Consider the following 24550-nt stretch of genomic DNA (forward strand, 5'->3'; position numbering starts at 1 on the left):
TGTTCAACACCATCAAGCTTCTTATTAACCTGTTCAACACCACCAAGCTTCTTATTAACCTGTTCAACACCACCAAGCTTCCTATTAACCTGTTCAACACCACCAAGCTTCTTATTAACCTGTTCAACACCATCAAGCTTCTTATTAACCTGTTCAACACCACCAAGCTTCTTATTAACCTGTTCAACACCACCAAGCTTCCTATTAACCTGTTCAACACCACCAAGCTTCTTATTAACCTGTTCAACACCATTAAGCTTCTTATTAACCTGTTCAACACCGCCAAGCTTCTTATTAACCTGTTCAACACCACCAATCTTCTTATTAATCTGTTCAACACCATCAAGCTTCTTATTAACCTGTTCAAAACCACCAATCTTCTTATTAATCTGTTCAACACCACCAATCTTCTAATTAATCTGTTCAACACCACCAAGCTTCTTATTAACCTGTTCAACACCACCAAGCTTCTTATTAACCTGTTCAACACCACCAATCTTCTTATTAATCTGTTCAACACCACCAATCTTCTTATTAACCTGTTCAACACCACCAAGCTTCTTATTAACCTGTTCAACACCACCAAGCTTCTTTTTAACCTGTTCAACACCACCAAGCTTCTTATTAATCTGTTCAACACCACCAATCTTCTTATTAATCTGTTCAACACCACCAAGCTTCTTATTAACCTGTTCAACACCACCAAGCTTCTTATTAACCTGTTCAACACCACCAATCTTCTTATTAATCTGTTCAACACCACCAAACTTCTTATTAACCTGTTCAACACCACCAAGCTTCTTATTAACCTGTTCAACACCACCAATCTTCTTATTAAGCTGTTCAACACCACCAAGCTTCTTACTAAACCTGTCCAACACCACCAAGTTCAGTGTTAGGACATTCACATGCAATCCAAAATAGATAGAGTAGCATGTATGGTATTGGCAAGATAATGAGCCTTCTGGGATACAGCCTTATGGGATACAGCCTTATGGGATACAGCCTAATGGGATAGCCTTATAGGATACAGCCTTATAGGATACAGCCTTACAGGATACAACCTCATAGGATACAGCCTCATAGGATACAGCCTTATAGGATACAGCCTTATACAGCCTCATAGGATACAGCCTTATAGGATACAGCCTTACAGGATACAACCTCACAGGATACAGCCTTATAGGATACAGCCTTATACAGCCTCATAGGATACAGCCTTATAGGATACAGCCTTATGGGATACAGCCTTATGGGATACAGCCTTATAGGATACAGCCTTATACAGCCTCATAGGATACAGCCTCATAGGATACAGCCTTATGGGATACAGCCTTATGGGATACAGCCTTATAGGATACAGCCTTATACAGCCTCATAGGATACAGCCTTATAGGATACAGCCTTATAGGATACAGCCTCACAGGATACCGCCTCACAGGATACAGCCTCATAAGATACAGCCTCATAGGATACAGCCTTATAGGATACAGCCTCACAGGATACCGCCTCACAGGATACAGCCTCATAAGATACAGCCTCATAGGATACAGCCTTATGGGACACAGTCTCATAAGATACAGCCTCATAGGATACAGCCTCATAGGATACAGCCTCATAGGATACAGCCTTATGGGATACAGCCTCATAGGATACAGCCTTATGGGATACAGCCTCATAGGATACAGCCTCACAGGATACAGCCTCATAAGATACAGCCTCATAGGATACAGCCTTATAGGATACAGCCTCATAGGATACAGCCTTATAGGATACAGCCTCATAGGATACAGTCTCATAAGATACAGCCTCATAGGATACAGCCTCATAGGATACAGCCTTATAGGATACAGCCTCATAAGATACAGCCTCATAGGATACAGCCTCATAAGATACAGCCTCATAGGATACAGCCTCATAGGATACAGCCTTATAGGATACAGCCTTATACAGCCTCATAGGATACAGCCTTATAGGATACAGCCGCATAAGATACAGCCTCATAGGATACAGCCTTATAGGATACAGCCTTATAGGATACAGCCTCATAGGATACAGCCTCATAGGATACAGCCTCATAGGATACAGCCTCACAGGATACCGCCTCACAGGATACAGCCTCATAAGATACAGCCTCATAGGATACAGCCTTATGGGATACAGTCTCATAAGATGCAGCCTCATAGGATACAGCCTTATGGGATACAGCCTTATGGGATACAGCCTCACAGGATACCGCCTCACAGGATACAGCCTCATAAGATACAGCCTCATAGGATACAGCCTCATAGGATACAGCCTTATAGGATACAGCCTCACAGGATACCGCCTCACAGGATACAGCCTCATAAGATACAGCCTCATAGGATACAGCCTTATGGGATACAGTCTTCTAGGATACAGCCTTATAGAATATTGTTAATGAGGCCAATAATGTACTGGGGTGATGTCAGAAGGTGTTAGTGTGCAAACACATGGGACCAATTAGAAGGCACCTAACCACTATTACTAGGTAGGGGGATTATCTATTGGTCATCTTTATAGAAGACTTTCAGTGAGAGGGCTTTACATGTCTACTACTACAGTGTGTGTAGGGGTTTTGACTTTAAGGGTGTGTGTGTGTGTGTATGTGTGTGTGTGTGTGTGTGTGTGTGTGATTTTTTTGTGTGTGTTTCTTTTAGTGCGCATGTGTGTGAGCATGTGTGTGTGATGTACGGTGCCTTAAGAAAGTAGCCAGACCCTTTGACTTTTTCCACATTTTGTTATGTTACAGCCTTATTCTAAAATGGCTTAAATAAAATACATCCTCATCAATCTACATACAATACCCCATAATGACACTGCAAAAACAGAAATACCTTGTTTATATAAGTATTCAGACCCTTTGCTATGAGAATCGGAATTGAGCTCAGGTGCATCCTGTTTCCATTGATAATCCTTGAGATGTTTGTACAACTTGATTGGAGTCCAACTGTGGCACCATCCCTATGGTGAAGCATGGTGGTGGCAGCATCATGCTATTGGGATGGTTTTCAGCAGCCGGGACTGGGAGACTAGTCAGGATGGAGGCAAAGATGAACGCAGCAAAGTACATGAAAACCTGCTCCAGAGTGCTCAGGACCTCAGACTGGGGAAAAGGTTTACCTTCCAACAGGACCACGACCCTAAGCACACAGCCAAGACAGCACAGGAGTGGCTTCAGGACAAGTCTCAGAATGTTATTGATTGACCCAGCCAGAGCCCGGGCTTGAACCTGATCTAAAATCTCTGGAGAGACTTGAAAATGACCTGACGCTCCCCATCCAACCTGACAGAGCTTGACAGGATCTGCAGAGAGGAATGGGAGAAACTCTCCAAATAGAGGTGTGCCAAGCTTGTAGCATCATACTCAAGAAAACTCAATGCTGTTATCACTGTCAAACTTCAACAAAGTACTGAGTAGAGGGTCTGAATACTTATGTAACTGTGATATTTCATATTTTTTTACATTTTCAAAAATAAAAAATAAAACAGATTTTGCTTTGTCATTATGGGGTATTGTGGTTAGTTTGATGAGGATGATTTAAAAAAAATATATTTTAGAATAATGCCCTATGGGATCCCACAGATAAACACATGGAAGCGATCTACATTATATGTTAGATCATGCATGATGGGTTAACGTACTTCTGGAGGTCAGGTGGAGTGTCACTGCACGACACTCAGTCTCCTCTCTACAGTGAGAGGCTCTGGGGGATCTGGAGGAGGTATGGACTCCAGCCTGATGAATGGGACAGTGTGTCGTGGACAGGACAGCTAGAGTTAAAGGGACTGTGTGTTGTGGACAGGAGAGCTAGAGTTAAATGGACTGTGTGTCGTTGACAGGACAGCTAGAGTTAAAGGGACAGTGTGTCGTGGACAGGACAGCTAGAGTTAAAGGGACTGTGTGTCGGGGACAGGAGTCGTGGACAGAACAGGTAGAGTTAAAGGGACTGTGTGTTGTGGACAGGAGTCGTGGACAGGAGAGCTAGAGTTAAACATAAAGGGTTCGTCTCTCTAATAACAGCAGTATCTCAGAGGCTGTGTGATGAGGCCATCTCAGCTTTGAACGTGGCTTGAAGGTCCGTCAAACTCCAACATGGCCGATATCTTTTTGGGTTGTGTTGGTCTCTGAGCGCCATCCTTAGATTATTGCATGGTTTGCTTTTTCCGTAAAGTTTGTTTAAAATCTGACACAGCGGGTGAATTAAGGAGAAATATATCTTTAATTCCGTGAATGACACTAATATCTTTTAGCAATGTTTATTATGAGTATTTCTGTAAATGGATGTGGCTCTGTGCAAATTCATGGGATGTTTTGGAGACAAAGCCAAATGTAAACTGAGATTTTTGGTTGATCGAACAAAACATACATGTATTGGGTAACATGTTGTCCCGGGAGTGTCATCTGATGAAGAATATCAAAGGTTAGTGATTCATTTTATCTCCATTTCTGCTTTTTGTGACTCCTCTCTTTGGATGGAAAATCGCTGTATGCTTTCTGTGACTAGTTGCTGACCTAACATAATATGTTCTGCTTTCGCCCAAAAGCTTTTTTGAAATCGGACACTGTGGTTGGTTCCGCTAGCGGAATCCCGTTCCTAGACAGGTTAAAAAGAGGGACAGACATAAATTAATCACTAATCACATTGAATAATGAATCATCAGAAGTTACTTTTTCAAAGCAAGAACATAACCAGGGCATTGCAATGATGGTGAAAACTTGGAGAAATATTGGGGTTGTGTGAGTTCAAATCTTCCTGGAAGTCAGAAAAACAAGATGATGGACATATCAAAATGCTGCAACTTTGGCAAGTCTTTATTCATATTTATTCATATCAGACATTTAATTTTCCACGTGGTCTATATTAAAGGTCACTTAATTTAATATAACAGGCTTTAAAAATGCAATATTGGTGCACAATTTCTACTTAAAACATCAAAGGGGCACAAAATGTACTCTATTCGTGGAACGACCCAAAAGCAACTGCTCGCTCTGACTACCGGACAGATGGATGAATACTAAACACAACCTGGAGGAGAGAACGGGGGATAGAGGAAGAGAGAATGGGAGGGGGAGTAATGGAGAGTGAGAGAGAGAGAGAGGAAGAGGGGTGAAGAGAGAGAGAGAGAGAGAGAGAGAGAGTGAGAGAGGAAGAGGGGTGTAGAGAGAGAGAGAGAGAGAGAGAGAGAGAGAGAGAGAGAGAGAGAGTGAGAGGAAGAGGGGTGAAGGGAAACAGAGGAAGAGAGAATGGGAGGGGGAGTAATGGAGAGTGAGAGAGAGAGAGGAAGAGGGGTGAAGAGAGAGAGAGAGAGAGAGAGAGAGAGAGAGAGAGAGAGAGAGGAAGAGGGGTGAAGAGAGAGCGAGAGAGAGAGAGAGAGGAAGAGGGGTGAAGGGAACAGAGGAAGAGAGAATGGGAGGGGGAGTAATGGAGAGTGAGATAGAGAGAGAGGAAGAGGGGTGAAGAGAGAGAGAGTGAGAGAGAGAGAGAGAGAGAGTGAGAGAGAGAGAGAGAGGAAGAGGGGTGAAGAGAGAGCGAGAGAGAGAGAGAGAGAGAGAGAGAGAGAGAGAGAGAGAGAGAGAGGGGGGTGGAGAGGAGAGGGATTTACAGACAGAGTTAAGGTTGGAGAGAGAGGGTTGGAGGGAGAGATAGACAGATTGTGGGATTGAGGGAGGATAGAGAGGCCTGAAGCCCAAAGCCTTCACGCCTAGGACAACACAGCTGAGACACAGAGGAGGAGGGCTAGATCAAGAGGGGGCTAGATCGAGGGCTAGATCGAGACAGAAAGTATGAGAGAGAGAGAGAGAGAGAGAGAGAGAGAGAGAGGGGGGGGGGGGGGAGAGAGAACAAACACCATTGTAAATACAACCCATATTTATGCTTATTTATTTTATCTTGTGTCCTTTAACCATTTGTACGTTGTTAAAACACTGTATATATATAATATGACATTTGTAATGTCTTTATTGTTTTGAAACTTCTATATGTGTAATGTTTACTGTTAATTTTTATTGTTTTATTGTTTATTTCACTTTTGTATATTATCTACCTTCTTGCTTTGGCAATGTTAACACGTTTCCCATGCCAATAAAGCCCTTGAATTGAATTGAATTGAGAGAGAGAGAGGGAGAGAGAGAGAGAGAGAGAGAGAGAGAGAGAGAACATGCTTGTCAACAGTGGGGTAATCATATTCACAAGTTGAGTTTTTGCAGACACAGCAGAGTAAGCAGTGTTGTGAATCCTCAACAGAACAGCCCAAAGAGACAACAGACATGTCTCACTGAAGCACAGCAGCACATTGGACACAGGCGCTCCCCCTACCTGCTGGTGGATAGAACAACTAGACAAAGTCAAATATGGCTGACATGAAAGATGGGAGGAAATAGTCAAACCACGATTACTGGAAATGATTACTTCAAAATGTCCCTTTGAATTTAGTATGCTACAGTACTGTCAATTACATTACATGACACTGTTCTCACATTAGGAAATACACCTGCGCTACCCATTAAACTTGTCTGAACATCACATTTCCATCATTTATATCCCATGTGTGATCAGAAGTGTGATCATTCAAGACACCTTTCACAATCACTGATGCAAAATATAAATCTATCGTTCAGATGTAACATAATTGTGCTGTAATCAAATGAAAAATGAAATCGAAATCTGAGAAACATAACATTTAGGAGGCACTAGTTTGCATCAAGCCTGTTCAAGCCTGATTCTAGATGACCAGATAGCTAGCAACAATGACAAGAAGCTGCCTTGTGGGGAATCTTAGGTGACTAGTTTCATCTTGTTCTTGATACCATGCCCTGTTCAGAAGTGTTTTGACTGATATCATGTCAATGCTAATATGGCAAAAATGTGCTAACTAGCTAACTAGCAACTGTAAAGATGTATTTGAAAGACAACAAGTGCTCATTGAGCAAATATCTTTGTTTTCAATAAACATTGGAGACTAAATATAGTTTACATGTTGTCAACAATCTAAGCCAACTGTTTTACCACATATTTGCACACGCATCGGTTTTGAGGCTATACAACCAAACCGTCTATAGGTTCTCATTGACATCTCAGTAAATGTCCTCATTGTTCATGCACCTGGTAAAAACCTTATGGCATGGCGAATCCAAGCCTGACATAGATCTGCATTGATGTCATTTCATGTCTCATCCATGGACAGAAGAAGGGCGGTACGCTCATGTATTGTAATCGTGCATTGTATTTTACAGTATTGTATTGTACTTATGTATTGTAGTAGTCCTGTACGTAACTCAGTTCGTAAGACCAGCAACACCAGAGTTGTGGTTTCAATTCCCACTGGGGTCACAAATGTTTAGATTACAATTCTGTACTGGCCAATACAATACAATACAGAATTGTAAAGCAGGGTGAACCCCTATCAAAATCTTATTTTTGTAGCCTTTTCCTGCATCATTTCATAATTAATACAGATATTATCCTTTTTTACGACAAAAATCCAGTGTTTCTATGACAAACAGTTTTTGTAAGGTGTCAAGGAAGTCAGGTGCAGGACAACGAACTTGGTATAAATGGAGTCATTTAACTCACAAACTCCAAAAAACTAAATATACAAAAAATAATACAATTAGTACAAAACCCATCGCGCACCAACACATACTAGCACTAACGTACAATCAAACAATCTCCAACAAGGACATGAGGGGAAACAGAGGGTTAAATACACAACATGTTATTGATGGGATTGGAACCAGGTGTGAAGGAAGACAAGACAAAACCAATGGTTTTATGAAAAATGGATCAGTGATGGCTAGAAGATCGGTGACGTCGACAGCCAAGCACCACCCGAACAAGTGTTTTGTTATATTTCAGTCTTCTGTGATGTATATAACATGTAATATTGGAATGCAAACTCAAAATGTAATAAATGTCTATATCTGACATGGTACAGATGTTGTTAGGAGTGTGCATTGGAGGCGAAGTCAGGTGCAGGAGAGCAGTGTAGTGAACAGGCACACTTTTTATTCCAGTCAAACTGACAGCACAAAATAACATAAAATGTTCCCAAAACACGGAACATAGACAAAAGTAATGCACGTAACCATATCCACAATATCAAAATACACGTAACACAAACAATCCTACACAAAGACATGAGGGGGAACAGGAATAAATACATATGAATTGATTGGGGAATGAAAACCAGGTGTGCAGGGAACAAGACAAAACAAATGGATAAATGAAAAATGGAGCGGCGATGGCTAGAAAGCCGGTGACGTCGACCGCCGAATGCCGCCCGAACAAGGAGAGCAGCTGACTTCAGCGGAAGTGGTGACAGGTGTCTTCTTTTGTTTAAGCCCATAACCATGTGTGTGAGGTGTAGGTGTGTTTCAAAATAGATTTGTTTAAGACTACCAAGAAACACTGTGTGTGACCCTAATTTAGCCCACTGTAGTATTAAACTAAAATCACAACAGTACATTACAGTATATATTATACTTTATATGTTTCTACTTTACAGACATATATTTTCATTATGTACTGTAGCTCTCAAAATCTGTAGTAGACAAACCAGTTTAACATCTATAGGTTTACTAAACGGTTTAGTGATTATTAAGACAAACCAGTTTAACATCTATAGGTTTACTAAACGGTTTAGTGATTATTAATTATGAGCTGTAAGTAATAGTGACATGTATTTTAACAAATGAGAAGAGAATCTTATCAAAAGTAATGTGAGATGAAACACTAAGTTTGGTGAAAAAGTGATTTTGTGTGTTGTACTTAGTCAATTGAAAACGTGCTTAGAGTTTTAAAACAGCTGCCTTTTCGATGATCTGGTTTGAGTTTTGTACACAGAGTTGTGAAAATCTACCACATACCTGTGAAAACTGCATCAAAGCGATTGAAAAAGGAAAAATTCAGATGAATTCACTTCACAAATGAATGCATTAATGCTATCATTATGGATCAAAGAGCTCATTTCCCCACCCAGGAGTTGTCATTGCACCAAACCACTCCCACCCAGATAGTCTACAACATGTCACAACACTAAATAATGCAGCTGAACTCTTTCAGCCTCCAACCAGGTGACGCCACTGCGGCAACCAATGGAATTCAGATGCTTTTAACTCCATTACATAAAGAATGTCTTCATTTCATCATAGTAGTTGTTGTTATTTACCATATGCGTCATTGCCATTAAGTCTACCTAAGGCACAGTGTATTCTAATGGGAGATTACTGTCCACAGGGGTTCTGGGGGCTGAATACATTAATGCATCGACGGGCTCCACCAGTATGAATGATGTAACACTCAGGTGGCTTAGAACGACAGTCTGAGAAATCTGCAGTATTTTTTTTACCTGGATGGCTCAGCCCTTAAACCTATAATCCGTAATTGCTACATCCATTTTTGGACTTATAAATGAGTGACATATACATCCATTGTCAAATTCTCCCCAAGGAGATGTGGGTGTGGAGTCAGGCGCAGGAGAAAGCATGTCCTGAAAAGGGCGTTTATTTAACAAGGCCAAATAACAGGAAACCGGACTACAACAGTAGCCTCAAAACCCACTCAGACACAGTCCAGGGAAAACCCACCTGTTAAACAAAACCCAGGAACATGCAACCCAAAACTAACTGACAGCAAACGAAACAACGCACAACGCACAAAACCCAGAGGAAATGGCGAGATTTAATTGCCCCCCTAATAAACCAAATAGAACACAGGTGAAACACAAAACAGACAAAACCAAAGTAAAAGGAGAAAGGATCGGTGGCAGCTAGTAGCCTGGCGACGACGACCGCCGAGCGCCACCCGAACAGGTAGAGGAGCCACCTTCTAGTAGCCTGGCGACGACGACCGCCGAGCGCCACCCGAACAGGGAGAGGAGCCACCTTCGGTGGAAGTCGTGACATCCATTGATTCTTGAAGAGTAATTATACATTCTTCATGAGCTCAGTTCAACTGTCATACCCTAGGTTTGTAGGTTTGTAAACAATGTAAATGTAAACAAAGACTGTAAAGCCTCGAAACATGGATAAAACTACAATGTTGATATCATGGATGGTCCGTCCTTGCATCCATAGCTCTGTCTATGATTTTGAGAGTGGTTGCACTTCTCCAGACCCATCCCTCAGCTTTTAACCGAAACAGAGGCGGGGTGGCCCTTTGCTTTTGTTTCAGTGAAGGATTCTAGTGTTAAACCCTCAGTCCAGACTGCTTTTCACAGCTTTGTGAAGCCCTCTCAAATTGAACATGGACTTCTTCCAGATGTTCTTTATTAAAAGGAGAGCTGGCTGACGTCTGGTGCTTACTCAACATAACCCCTTTAAAACCGTCTCACGCTTATTCTAAAAGATTCATGATGTTTTCATCTCATGATGTACACCTCAGTGAGTCACTCACATACTGAGTCGGAAAAGACAGACAGACAGAGAAACAGAAAGACAGACAGGGAGAGAGAGAGGGAGAGAGATGGAGAGTCAGACGAACAGACAGAGAGACAGGCAGAGACAGACAGACAGACAGACAGACAGACAGACAGACAGACAGACAGACAGACAGACAGACAGACAGATAGATAGAGACAGGCAGATGGAGGGACAGACAGACAGACAGACAGACAGACAGACAGACAGACAGACAGACAGACAGGGAGAGACAGACAGACAGCGAGACAGACAAAGGGACAGACAGTCAATGCTATAGCACCTGCCTTGAATGTTCACAAGCTCCTCAACTCCACTGTTTTTCAATTACTGTAATGTATACTCAGAAATATGTTATTCATTTGTTATTTGTTCTGTGTCTGTTTTACCAGAATGAGCTAAATTGGAGTCATTTATGGCAATAAAGTCTGAGTAAACACACACAAACACACATGTAGGCAGGCAGTGTTGGGTTGAATGAAGAAGACACATTTCAGTTGAAGGTTAGGTATCCCCCTTTCCCTTTCCCTTTCCCTTTCCATGCAGGCAGGCAGGCAGGCAGGCAGGCAGGCAGGCAGGCAGGCAAGCAGGCAGGCAGGCAGGCAGGCAGGCAGGCAGGCAGGCAGGCAGGCCAGATCAATCTTGGAACTGAGACATCTGTGTTCAATTAAGGAGAAGAGTTCAACCACACCAATCTGAGACAGCAAAGTTCAACCACACATATCAGACAGCTATGTTCAACCACACATATCAGACAGTAAAGCTCAACCACACCTACCAGACAGCAAAGCTCAACCACACCTACCAGACAGCAAAGTTCAACCACACCTACCAGACAGCAAAGTTCAACCACACCTACCAGACAGCAAAGTTCAACCACAACTATCAGACAGCAAAGTTCAACCACACCTACCAGACAGCAAAGCTCAACCACACCTATCAGACAGCAAAGCTCAACCACACCTATCAGACAGCAAAGTTCAACCACAACTATCAGACAGCAAAGTTCAACCACACCTATCAGACAGCAAAGTTCAATCACACAAAGTTCAACAACTACTAAAACTTCTGCAATGTATCTGCTTTGAACCAAGCATCATGTCCCCCTGACAAAGCGTTTCATCTGAAAAAGCAGGCATTTCTGTTTCTGTCGCAGCTACAGCACTGCAGTCAGATAATGTCCCAGTTAAGGGGAGTGTTACATTGAATGAGACACGAGACAGTTGATGCCGTTCCAATTCATTTTTGCCGGCAAGAGCTTTGTTTTCAGCTGTGTGAATTTGTGTGTTTTGCCTGTTTTGCGTTCAGGCGTCCCTGCTTTGGTATGATTGTGTTTTGGCCTGAAACATACAACAGTCCTCTCAGACCGAAGGTAGAATATCTCCAGATGGGAATAGTTCCTCCAGTCCAGTCCTGTATATGGTATTACAACCAAACCCTTTTGGCATTAAGCTACTCCTACTCTCTCTCATCTCTACATCTGTGTCCAACCTCACCTCAACAAACAACTCCAACCTGCTCCTTGACCCAAGGCCTCTGCTGGTCTTTCCGAAAACAACTTCAGCCTCGTGCTCTCCAGGTGCTCTTGATGGACTATGTTAAACTAGGCATAATGGTGTTCTTGCTGTAGCCTTACCAATCTAACAATCATGTTGATAAGACTTGCTATTCTGAGGACTCTCAGCCTTGTTCCACTGTAGTGTCTCCTGATATTCCTGCTTTTACACCTCAAAGGATCAATCCAGAGGGGCTCCGGCTTGTGTTACTAGTCCCCAAACAATGATTTACAAGTAGAATCTGTCCATGAGAGATGACCTTTTCCTTAAGCATTATGGGGTGACTGCAGGCATATACTGTACAAGCAAGAACCTGTTCAAAATGCAGCCGTTATAGTTTATATCTATATTTCAGCAGGCTCCTGCAGGAGAGACAGAGCAATGTGAAAAATGTTGTGCTCTGAATGCAGTAACCGTACATGGACCAGAGCTGGCAGACAGACTGTGTCCTCAGGGGCTGCTGCCTTTAACAGCAGACATCATACAGAGATTATACAGTGGAAATCACCAGAAATAGGAAGTTTGTAGTTACAGGGACGGGACATCACATAGACAGACATATCAACGGAGAGACTTATGTATCAGGCATGGGCATCCAGTGTGTGTGTGTGTGTGTGTGTGTGTGTGTGTGTGTGTGTGTACATGCATAGGTGAGTATATCAATACATAGGCCTTTTTTGATTAAAAAGTGTCAATGAACACACACACTAACACAAACACACCAACTAATCTGCTCTAGCTTGTTAGTAGTGACAGACAGCAGTGGAGGTGAGGTTAGACACAGCAGAGGCAGGATCGAGGCAGGGCAGAGGCAGGATAGAGACAGGGTAGAGGCAGGGTAGAGGCAGGGTAGAAGAAGGGTAAAGGCTGAATATAGGCAGGATGGAGGCAGGGTAGAGGCAAGATAGAGGAAGGGTAGAGGTGGGAGCAGATAGCAGTAGAGAGAGGAGCAGAGAGAGGAGAGAGAGGAGTAGAGCGAGGAGAAGAGAGGAGAGAGAGGAGTAGAGAGAGGGGAGAGAGAGGAGAAGAGAGGGGAGAGACAGGAGTAGAGAGAGGAGGAAAGAGAGGGGAGAGAGGAGGAAAGAGGGGAGAGAGATGGGGAGAGAGGAGTAGAGAAAGGAGAAGAGAGGAGGAAAGAGAGGAGTAGAGAGAGGAGAAGAGAGGATGAAAGAGGAGAAGAGAGGGGAGAGAGAGGGGAGAGAGGAGGAAAGAGAGGGGAGAGAGATGGGGAATGTGTGTGTGTGTGTGTGTGTGTGTGTGTGTGTGTGTGTGTGTGTGTGTGTGTGTGTGTGTGTGTGTGTGTGTGTGTCATGTGTGCTTGTATCTTATCTGTGTGTAGGACATGCATGTGTTTTTTCAATCTGTGTGAGTGGGTCTAACAGAATCACAAGCTTGGGCCAGGCTTCCACAGCTCTGTCACTCTCCCAGGTGTTAGTTTTCACCAGGCAGCAGAGGCTTCCCCAGCTCTGTCACTCTCCCAGGTGTTAGTTTTCACCAGGCAGCAGAGGCTTCCACAGATCCGTCTCTCTCCCAGATATTAGTTTTTGCCAGGCAGCAGAGTCTTCCAAAGCGATTGGATCAAGCTGAACGGGAGACAGATGACTCAACAAGCCTCCCTCTTCAACTGCCGCCTGCAGGGTACATTCTGGACAGGATGTGCCTGAGAAAAACCAGCTGCTGCTCTGCTCCTAAAACTATCAACACACATGCCTCGCCCACCTGAGGATCTGTCTATTTCAGCCACCTATGTCCTGTGTTTGAGTGGTGCAAAGTCCACTTTTCACTTAAATATCACTCGATTGATTGCTTTCCTTTTCTTCCTGCGACTCTTTCATACTCTTGTGCGTCCCTGTGAACTTTACGACCTCGGAAATGTTTGTAATGACGTGTCAAACACTCCCCGGTAATGGCTGAAATGGCCTTAATAGGATACATTGTATTTCCGTTCAATCTATAACAACGTTTTGTCTGGGATTTAACGCATCGTCTCAACACTTACATCACAAGAAACTTTATGTTGATGGTTGTTCATGTTTTGTAGAATTTAAAAACTGTCACGATCGCCGTAAGAAACGGACCAAAGTGCAGCGTGGTGTGAATGCATCATTTTAATGGATGACGAGAAATCGAAGTAAACTGAACAAACCAATAAATGAACTACGACCGTGAAGCTATATATCAAATGTGCTGACACAAGCAACTAACATAGACAATCACCCACAACCCACAATGCCAAAACAGGCTACCTAAATATGGTTCCCAATCAGAGACAATTACTAACACCTGCCTCTTATTGAGAACCATATCAGGCCAAACACAGAAACAGAAAAACTAGACATACCACATAGAATGTCCACTCAGATCACACCCTGACCAAACAAAACCTATAAACATACAAAGCAAACTATGGTCAGGGTGTGACAAAAACGTTATAGTTATAAAAAGTTGAAATGTTTACAAATTAGATGGCTGAAATGAAATATTATGTCGGAATTCACCAACAATGTAAAGTATGTATGGCGGTGTAAACTAGAGCCAAACTGTAGATTTTTAATTCAAGGTTATCCTGCTATTGACACACTTGTTAAATGTTGCAGCAGAACGTGATAACAACAGTAGTTAATGAGGAAGTCTAGACAGAGCAGGTGAATACAGGTAGGGTAAACAGAGCAGGTGAGTACAGGTAGGGTAGACAGAGCAGGTGAATACAGGTAGGGTAGACAGAGCAGGTGAATACAGGTAGGGTAAACAGAGCAGGTGAATACAGGCAGGGTAAACAGAGCAGGTGAGTACAGGTAGGGTAGACAGAGCAGGTGAATACAGGTAGGGTAGACAGAGCAGGTGAAAACAGGTAGGGTAAACAGAGCAGGTGAGTACAGGTAGGGTAGACAGAGCAGGTGAATACAGGTAGGGTAGACAGAGCAGGTGAATACAGGTAGGGTAAACAGAGCAGGTGAATACAGGCAGGGTAGACAGAGCAGGTGAGTACAGGTAGGGTAGACAGAGCAGGTAAATACAGGTAGGGTAAACAGAGCAGGTGAATACAGGTAGGGTAGACAGAGCAGGTGAGTGCTGGTAGGGTAGACAGAGCAGGTGAGTGCAGGTAGGGTAGACAGAGCAGGTAAATACAGGTAAGGTAGACAGAGCCGGTGAGTGCAGGTAGGGTAGACAGAGCAGGTAAATACAGGTAGGGTAAGCAGAGCAGGTGAGTAAAGGTAGGGTAGACAGAGCAGGTGAATACAGGTAGGGTAGATAGAGCAGAGCAGGTGAATACAGGTAGGGTAGACAGAGCAGGTGAATACAGGTAGGGTAAACAGAGCAGGTAAATACAGGTAGGGTAGACAGAGCAGGTGAATACAGGTAGGGTAGACAGAGCAGGTGAATACAGGTAGGGTAAACAGAGCAGGTAAATACAGGTAGGGTAGACAGAGCAGGTGAATACAGGTAGGGTAGACAGAGCAGGTGAATACAGGTAGGGTAGACAGAGCAGGTGAATACAGGTAGGGTAGACAGAGCAGGTGAATACAGGTAGGGTAAACAGAGGAGGTGAGTACAGGTAGGGTAGACAGAGCAGGTGAATACAGGTAGGGTAGACAGAGCAGGTGAATACAGGTAGGGTAAACAGAGCAGGTGAATACAGGTAGGGTAAACAGAGCATGTGAGTACAGGTAGGGTAGACAGAGAAGGTGAGTACAGGTAGGGTAGACAGAGCAGGTGAATACAGGTAGGGTAGACAGAGCAGGTGAGTGCTGGTAGGGTAGACAGAGCAGGTGAGTGCAGGTAGGGTAGACAGAGCAGGTAAATACAGGTAAGGTAGACAGAGCCGGTGAGTGCAGGTAGGGTAGACAGAGCAGGTAAATACAGGTAAGGTAGACAGAGCCGGTGAGTGCAGGTAGGGTAGACAGAGCAGGTGAATACAGGTAAGGTAGACAGAACAGGTGAGTACAGGTAGGGTAAACAGAGCAGGTGAGTGCAGGTTGGTAGACAGAGCAGGTGAATGCAGGTAGGGTAGACAGAGCAGGTGAGTGCAGGTAGGGTAGACAGAGCAGGTGGGTGCAGGTAGGGTAGACAGAGCAGGTGAGTGCAGGTAGGGTAGACAGAGCAGGTGAGTGCAGGTAGGGTAGACAGAGCAAGTGAGTGCAGGTAGGGTAGACAGAGCAGCTGAGTTCAGGTAGGGTAGACAGAGCAGGTGAGTGCAGGTAGGGTAGACAGAGCAGGTGAGTGCAGGTAGGGTAGACAGAGCAGGTGGGTGCAGGTAGGGTAGACAGAGCAGGTGAGTGCAGGTAGGGTGGACAGAGCAGGTGAGTGCAGGTAGGGTAGACAGAGCAAGTGAGTGCAGGTAGGTAGGGTAGACTGAGCAGCTGAGTTCAGGTAGGGTAGACAGAGCAGGTGAGTGCAGGTAGGGTAGACAGAGCAGGTGAGTGCAGGTAGGGTAGACAGAGCAGGTGGGTGCAGGTAGGGTAGACAGAGCAGGTGAGTGCAGGTAGGGTAGACAGAGCAGGTGAGTGCAGGTAGGGTAGACAGAGCAGGTGGGTGCAGGTATGGTAGACAGAGCAGGTGAGTGCAGGTAGGGTAGACAGAGCAGGTGAGTGCAGGTAGGGTAGACAGAGCAGGTGAGTGCAGGTAGGGTAGACAGAGCAGGTGAGTGCAGGTAGGGTAGACAGAGCAGGTGAATACAGGTAGGGTAGACAGAGCAGGTGAGTGCAGGTAGGGTAGACAGAGCAGGTGGGTGCAGGTAGGGTAGACAGAGCAGGTGAGTGCAGGTATGGTAGACAGAGCAACTTTTTGGTGGTTACAGCCGTTTTCCACCTCTTTATGGGATACTATATGCAAAAATGCAAATACATGTGTTAGTATATGCATATACACACCGTGTGTTTTTGCAAATGAGGCATATACCATATGAGTGCAGTCTAAGAAACAAAAGGTGTAATTTGAGAAATTAAATTCCTGAATTCACACCAAAATCCATTCATTATTTAATCAATATCTGATGGATTATAAAAATTCTAAAAGTTTTGAGTGTCTTCTTTATCCATTCTACAATTGTTGTTTTTAAACTGTTTAACAATTTGGAAGACCGTTGCTACTAGAACACTTTTCTTCAACCCTGGTGACTGAGGACACACAGAGTGTGCATGCTTTTGTTCCCACTATGCACTAGCTCAAAATGACGAAACTAATCAAGCACTACATTAATCAATCCCTTGTGTGTTAGTATGTGTGTGTTAGTACTGGGTTGGAACCAAACCCTGTACATACACAGAAGGATGGAACACAGGATTAACCAATAACAGGTTCTAATGACATCACCTCAAACAGTCCAGTCAGCTGGGATGTGTTCGTTCTTGACCATAGGGCATAGAAAGCCCATCAGAAAATAGTGGAAAGGCAATCACCTCTTTATCAGGACTCAGTTAATCCATTTTTCTTTTTCTCTCAATGTGAAATCCTTCATTTCAGACCCCATTGACAGCAGCTTGGAACTTGTTAAAGAATGGTCAAATGTGACCCGTTTCAGGAAACTAGGCGTATGTCGCGGGTCACTACTTAACAGGAGAGCCGTTTTTACTGAAACTTTTGACAAATGCCTTCTCGAACATTTGAACTTTCATGTGCCTTAATAAGAAACTTAATTGCCATCTGTAAATATGTATAAAAGTGTTAAATTACGAGCCTAGTTGGTTAAGCCACAGAGTAAGTAACCTTCCCGCTATCCATGATTGGCTGAGATAATGAGTGGGCTGGACATGCCGAGAGATGAGTTTGGATTGATCTGCCATATAGCACACTTCTGTCTATTTGAGCTGGCCATTATGTCTAGGTAATCCTCTCTAACGCATTATTTAAAAATGCATTGTGTAGTAAAACTGTATAAGCCTAATGTCAAGTTAAAGTGTACTGTTAGCTAGCTAACATTAGCTGGTTGGCTCGCTATCTAACGTTACGTGTATGTTCTCCACTTTCTGGAGGACCGAGTTTTGAAATCAGTGGTATTCGAGTATGATAGCTAAGGAGATGGAGAAAACACCTGTTTGAATACATCTTCAAACTAAGGGCAACCATGGCATTCAACAGGAGACGCGTCCATCAATGATGTATACAAAAAATAGTCTGGCTGCTACATTTTTAGATAATACACGCTTATAATTTGACAGAAAACTGTCACTCCCGCTCTGTCGCTCGAGGGCGCCAGGATGCCCTTGATTACGCACACCTGTCACCTGTCATTACGCGCATCAGCGCTCATTGGACTCAACTGGACTCCATCACGTTTTGTTTGCCTTCCCTATATCTGTCTGCATCCTGTTTCATCCCTGTGTCAGCATTATTGTTGTTTCCTTTTCCCCTCTCCAGACGCTGTCTGTATTCTGTTCCTGTCCGTGGTTATTAAATGTTTACTCCCTGTACCTGCTTCTTGTCTCCAGCGTCAATCCGTACACTGCTAGGTCGAGTAAAATGGTCAGATTGGGGCGTTCTCTCAATATGTGTCTGGAAGTAGCTAGATAAAATCCCCAGCTACAATAAATGCATCCTCAGGATTTGTGGTTTCCCGTTTGCATAAAGTCTGGTGTAGTTCTTTGAGGGGCACCGTGGTACTATATCCCAAAATAATTATTTGGGGAGGTAATACATTTGATTGTGAGATATTCTAGGTCGGGTGAACAAAAGGACTTGAGTTTCTGTATTTTTTCATAATCACACCACGAGTAGATAATCATGAAACATACACCACCGCCTTTCTTCTTCCCGAAGAGTTCTTTATGAACTGAGAACCCAGCTGGCTGTATGGACAGGGACAGTATATCCCGAGAGAGCTATGATTCCGTGTTATAGTCCCTGATGCCTCTCTGGAAGTAGATCCTCGCCCTGAGCTTGTCTAATTTATTGTCCATAGACTGAACATTAGTGAGTAATATACTCTGAAGCGGTGGATGGTGTGTATGGACTAGAAGTCCACTCAAAATACCTCTTCTCCGTCGGTGGCGTCTTGGAGCAGCCTCTGGGATAAGTTAAATTACCCTGGGGGGTACGAAGAAAGGATCCTATTTGGGAAGGTCGTATTCCTGGTCGTAATGCTGGTGAGTTACCGCCTTTCTGATATCCAAAAGTTATTTCCGACTGTATGTAATAGCACAAACAATGTTCTGGGCTAATAATGAAAAAAATAACACACACACAAAATTATACTGCAAAGTTGCTTAGCAGCTAGAAGCAGAGCTGCCATGTCTGTCAGCTCCATCTTACATTACTTGTTCCATGCATTCCATTTAGACCAGAACAATAAACCCAAACACAAACACTGTAAATCTTCAGAACCAGTTTTGGGTTCTGGGCTTTCATCCATTTTCCATTATTTTAGCCAAGCCAATCAACATTCATTCTCAGAGATGGAGAAGCCATGGCAACTGCAATCTCTCTCCACAGCTCAATGCCACTGTGCTGCCATATTGCTGTGAGGCTACCCAGTCATCATCCTGAGATGCCTTTCCCTACATAACAAATGTTTGATTGCACCGCAGACTCATTTGGACGGAGTGAGATTAAAACGTTTGTCTACTGTATAGGACACGTCATTACCCTCTCCTTCCCTGGTGATTTGATAGGCCTGACTCAAATTAAAAAGGTGTGAGTATGTGTATGACGCATTGCGAGCGTAGGCCACAGTCCAGTCCAACAACTCCCCATTCCCCAATGACAGTGTTGATAAAAAGGAGAACTATTCCATTCAGCTCCTCCCAACTAATGTGTCTGTTTTGTTGAAGGAGAGACAAAGTACACACTCTGTTGTAAGCTGGAATTGTTTCCCTAATAAAAACAGCTCTGCTATGGCAATAACTTGTTCAATTTTGATTTGGATGGCCAGCTCGGAAATGTTTTGTTAAAACTGAGTTGTTGGTTTGGGTTTACTTCTTTGAAGTCTTGGAAGGTAATTAATTTAGGATGATGACAGCAATGTTGTTGAACTAGATAACCCGTTCTTGTGGGGTTAAATTGGTACACTGTCAATTGGTTTCAGTGGTGGAGCTTTCCCCAATTTGTGACTGAAATTAATTTCCTCTTCTGTCTGTTCCACTCCTTACCTCTTCAATTTAACCCTTGGTTGAAACACCAATCCTGTCTTAATACTAAATCACTAAGTACTGAAAAGTGAAGCAGAGGCTCTGTGTGTGTCTTAGTTCACACACACACACACACACGCACGCACACACACACACACACACACACACACAAGCAAGCAGGTTTATCATTCAATAGCCTCCGCCTTGCACATCCAATATAATAATAACAGTGGTTTCTGCAGCATAAGGCAATGGAATGCCTTCTTAATTCCAGTACTTAGTAAATATTTCACTTTCTCTCTTTCATGTGAATGAAGCACTATAAGGGAGATGATGTGCATATTTAAACACATTCATCACGTTAAGCCACCGTTTCTAAGATGGCAGTGATCAATAGAACCATTACAGTAAGCCTGAGGACATGGGAGCTGGAGCTTCAGATTAGTTAGGAGACGTTGTAATAACCATGAGTCCGCTACAAATATTTATAATTTTAGTTTACTGGAACGTAAACTGAAGTCTTCAATTTAAATTCTCTCATCTTATTCATTTTCATTACAACTCATTCAATTTCATAGCCTTTCTGTACCATCCTCTTCCTTTGGAGTATGGAAGGTTTACTTTTACATGACATGGCAACATTCTGATATTTTAAGAGGTCTTCTGGCAGACAATGCTATTATGACCAGAAAAACTGTGACTCTGCTGCTCAACATAGCAACAGGGGTTTCCATTTCAACACCTTGATGCTTGGCCCACTAAATATCTCATAAAATCACACATCCACTAGCCTACTTGTGAATGCATATCATTTTTGTTTCATTGGGGTGACATTAGTTCCACCTCATCTCTGTTAGATATACAATTGCTAATTGAGAGATTGCCACAATGACAACAAAATTAATAAATTAAATGTTCCATTAAATTGCAAAATTCCTTGATTAGAATGAACTGAGTAGGGATGTATTTCTGTGACTTTTTTCTGTGAACTGAGTGGGGACGTATTACTGTGACTTTCCTCCCTGAACTGAGTGGGGATGTATTATTGTGACTTTCCTCCCTGAACTGAGTGGGGATGTATTACTGTGACTTTCCTCCCTGAGCTGAGTGGGGATGTATTACTGTGACTTTCCTCCCTGAGCTGAGTGGGGATGTATTACTGTATCATTCCTCCTTGAACTGAGTGGGGATGTATTACTGTGACTTTCCTCCCTGAGCTGAGTGGGGATGTATTACTGTGACTTTCCTCCCTGAGCTGAGTGGGGATGTATTACTGTGACTTTCCTCCCTGAGCTGAGTGGGGATGTATTAATGTGACTTTCCTCCCTGAACTGAGTGGGGATGTATTACTGTGACTTTCCTCCCTGAACTCAGTGGGGATGTATTACTGTGACTTTCCTCCCTGAGCTGAGTGGGGATGTATTAATGTGACTTTCCTCCCTGAACTGAGTGGGGATGTATTACTGTGACTTTCCTCCCTGAGCTCAGTGGGGATGTATTACTGTGACTTTCCTCCCTGAACTCAGTGGGTATGTATTAGTGTGACTTTCCTCCCTGAGCTGAGTGGGGATGTATTACTGTGACTTTCCTCCTTGAACTGAGTGGGGATGTATTACTGTGACTTTCCAACCCTGAACTGAGTGGGGATGTATTACTGTGACTTTCCTCCCTGAGCTGAGTGGGGATGTATTAATGTGACTTTCCTCCCTGAACTGAGTGGGGATGTATTACTGTGACTTTCCTCCCTGAGCTCAGTGGGGATGTATTACTGTGACTTTCCTCCCTGAAATCAGTGGGTATGTATTAGTGTGACTTTCCTCCCTGAGCTGAGTGGGGATGTATTACTGTGACTTTCCTCCTTGAACTGAGTGGGGATGTATTACTGTGACTTTCCTCCCTGAACTGAGTGGGGATGTATTACTGTGACTTTCCTCCCTGAGCTGAGTGGAGATGTATTAATGTGACTTTCCTCCCTGAACTGAGTGGGGATGTATTACTGTGACTTTCCTCCCTGAGCTCAGTGGGGATGTATTAATGTGACTTTCCTCCCTGAACTGAGTGGGGATGTATTACTGTGACTTTCCTTCCTGAGCTGAGTGGGGATGTATTAATGTGACTTTCCTCCCTGAACTGAGTGGGGATGTATTACTGTGACTTTCCTCCCTGAGCTGAGTGGGGATGTATTAATGTGACTTTCCTCCCTGAACTAAGTGGGGATATATTACTGTGACTTTCCTCCCTGAGCTCAGTGGGGATGTATTACTGTGATTTTCCTCCCTGAGCTGAGTGGGGATGTATTAATGTGACTTTCCTCCCTGAGCTGAGTGGGGATGTATTACTGTGACTTTCCTCCCTGAGCTGAGTGGGGATGTATTAATGTGACTTTCCTCCCTGAACTGAGTGGGGATGTATTACTGTATCTTTCCTCCCTGAGCTGAGTGGGGATGTATTACTGTGACTTTCCTCCATGAACTCAGTGGGGATGTATTATTGTCACTCCTCCTTGAACTGAGTGGGGATGTATTACTGTGACTGTGCTCCCTGATCTGAGTGGGGATGTATTACTGTGACTTTCCTCCCTGAACTGAGTGGGGACGTATTACTGTGACTTTCCTCCCTGAACTGAGTGGGGACGTATTACTGTGACTTTCCTCCCTGAACTGAGTGGGGACGTATTACTGTGACTTTCCTCCCTGAACTGAGTGGGGACGTATTACTGTGACTTTCCTCCCTGACCTGAGTGGGGATGTATTACTGTGACTTTCCTCCCTGACCTGAGTGGGGATGTATTACTGTGACTTTCCTCCTTGAACTGAGTGGGGATGTATTAATGTGACTTTCCTCCCTGAGCTGAGTGGGGATGTATTACTGTGACTTTCCTCCCTGAACTGGGTGGGGATGTATTACTGTGACTTTCCTCCCTGAGCTGAGTGGGGATGTATTACTGTGACTTTCCTCCCTGAGCTGAGTGGGGATGTATTAATGTGACTTTCCTCCCTGATCTGAGTGGGGATGTATTACTGTGACTTTCCTCCCTGAACTCAGTGGGGATGTATTACTGTGACTTTCCTCCCTGAGCTGAGTGGGGATGTATTAATGTGACTTTCCTCCCTGAACTCAGTGGGGATGTATTACTGTGACTTTCCTCCCTGAGCTGAGTGGGGATGTATTAATGTGACTTTCCTCCTTGAACTGAGTGGGGATGTATTACTGAGACTTTCCTCCCTGAACTGAGTGGGGATGTATTACTGTGACTTTCCTCCTTGAACTGAGTGGGGATGCATTACTGTGACTTTCCTCCCTGAGCTGAGTGGGGATGTATTAATGTGACTTTCCTCCCTAAACTGGGTGGGGATGTATTACTGTGACTTTCCTCCCTGAACTGAGTGGGGATGTATTACTGTGACTTTCCTCCCTGAACTGAGTGGGGATGTATTACTGTGACTTTCCTCCCTGAACTCAGTGGGTATGTATTACGGTGACTTTCCTCCCTGAACTGAGTGGGGATGTATTACTGTGACTTTCCTCCCTGAACTGAGTGGGGATGTGTTACTGTGACTTTCCTCCCTGAACTGAGTGGGGATGTATTACTGTGACTTTCCTCCCTGAGCTGAGTGGGGATGTATTACTGTGACTTTCCTCCCTGAGCTGAGTGGGGATGTATTAATGTGACTTTCCCCCCTGAACTGAGTGGGGATGTATTACTGTGACTTTCCTCCCTGAACTGAGTGGGGATGTATTAATGTGACTTTCCTAACTGAGCTGAGTGGGGATGTATTAATGTGACTTTCCTCCCTGAACTGAGTGGGGATGTATTACTGTGACTTTCCTCCCTGAGCTGAGTGGGGATGTATTACTGTGACTTTCCTACCTGAGCTGAGTGGGGATGTATTACTGTGACTTTCCTCCCTGAACTGAGTGGGGATTTATTATTGTGACTTTCCTCCCTGAACTGAGTGGGGATGTATTACTGTGACTTTCCTCCTTGAACTGAGTGGGGATGTATTACTGTGACTTTCCTCCCTGAGCTGAGTGGGGATGTATTACTGTGACTTTCCTCCCTGAGCTGAGTGGGGATGTATTACTGTGACTTTCCTCCCTGAACTGAGTGGGGATGTATTACTGTGACTTTCCTCCCTGAACTGAGTGGGGATGTATTACTGTGACTTTCCTCCCTGAACTGAGTGGGGATGTATTACTGTGACTTTCCTCCCTGAACTGAGTGGGGATGTATTAATGTGACTTTCCTCCCTGAACTCAGTGGGGATGTATTACTGTGACTTTCCTCCCTGATCTGAGTGGGGATGTATTACTGTGACTTTCCTCCCTGAACTGCTACTTTGCTTTGATTTGTCTCTGTATGAAGTGGCACAAATGAAATGCTCTCTCTCTCAATTATTATTATGAAAAACAAATTCAAGGGGGCATATGTTTACATTGCCAAAACAAGTGAAATGGATAAACAAAGGTGAAAAAAACAATAAAAAATG

The sequence above is a fragment of the Oncorhynchus clarkii genome, chromosome 31 (assembly GCF_045791955.1).
Source record: "Oncorhynchus clarkii lewisi isolate Uvic-CL-2024 chromosome 31, UVic_Ocla_1.0, whole genome shotgun sequence".
Taxonomy (NCBI): Eukaryota; Metazoa; Chordata; class Actinopteri; order Salmoniformes; family Salmonidae; genus Oncorhynchus; species Oncorhynchus clarkii.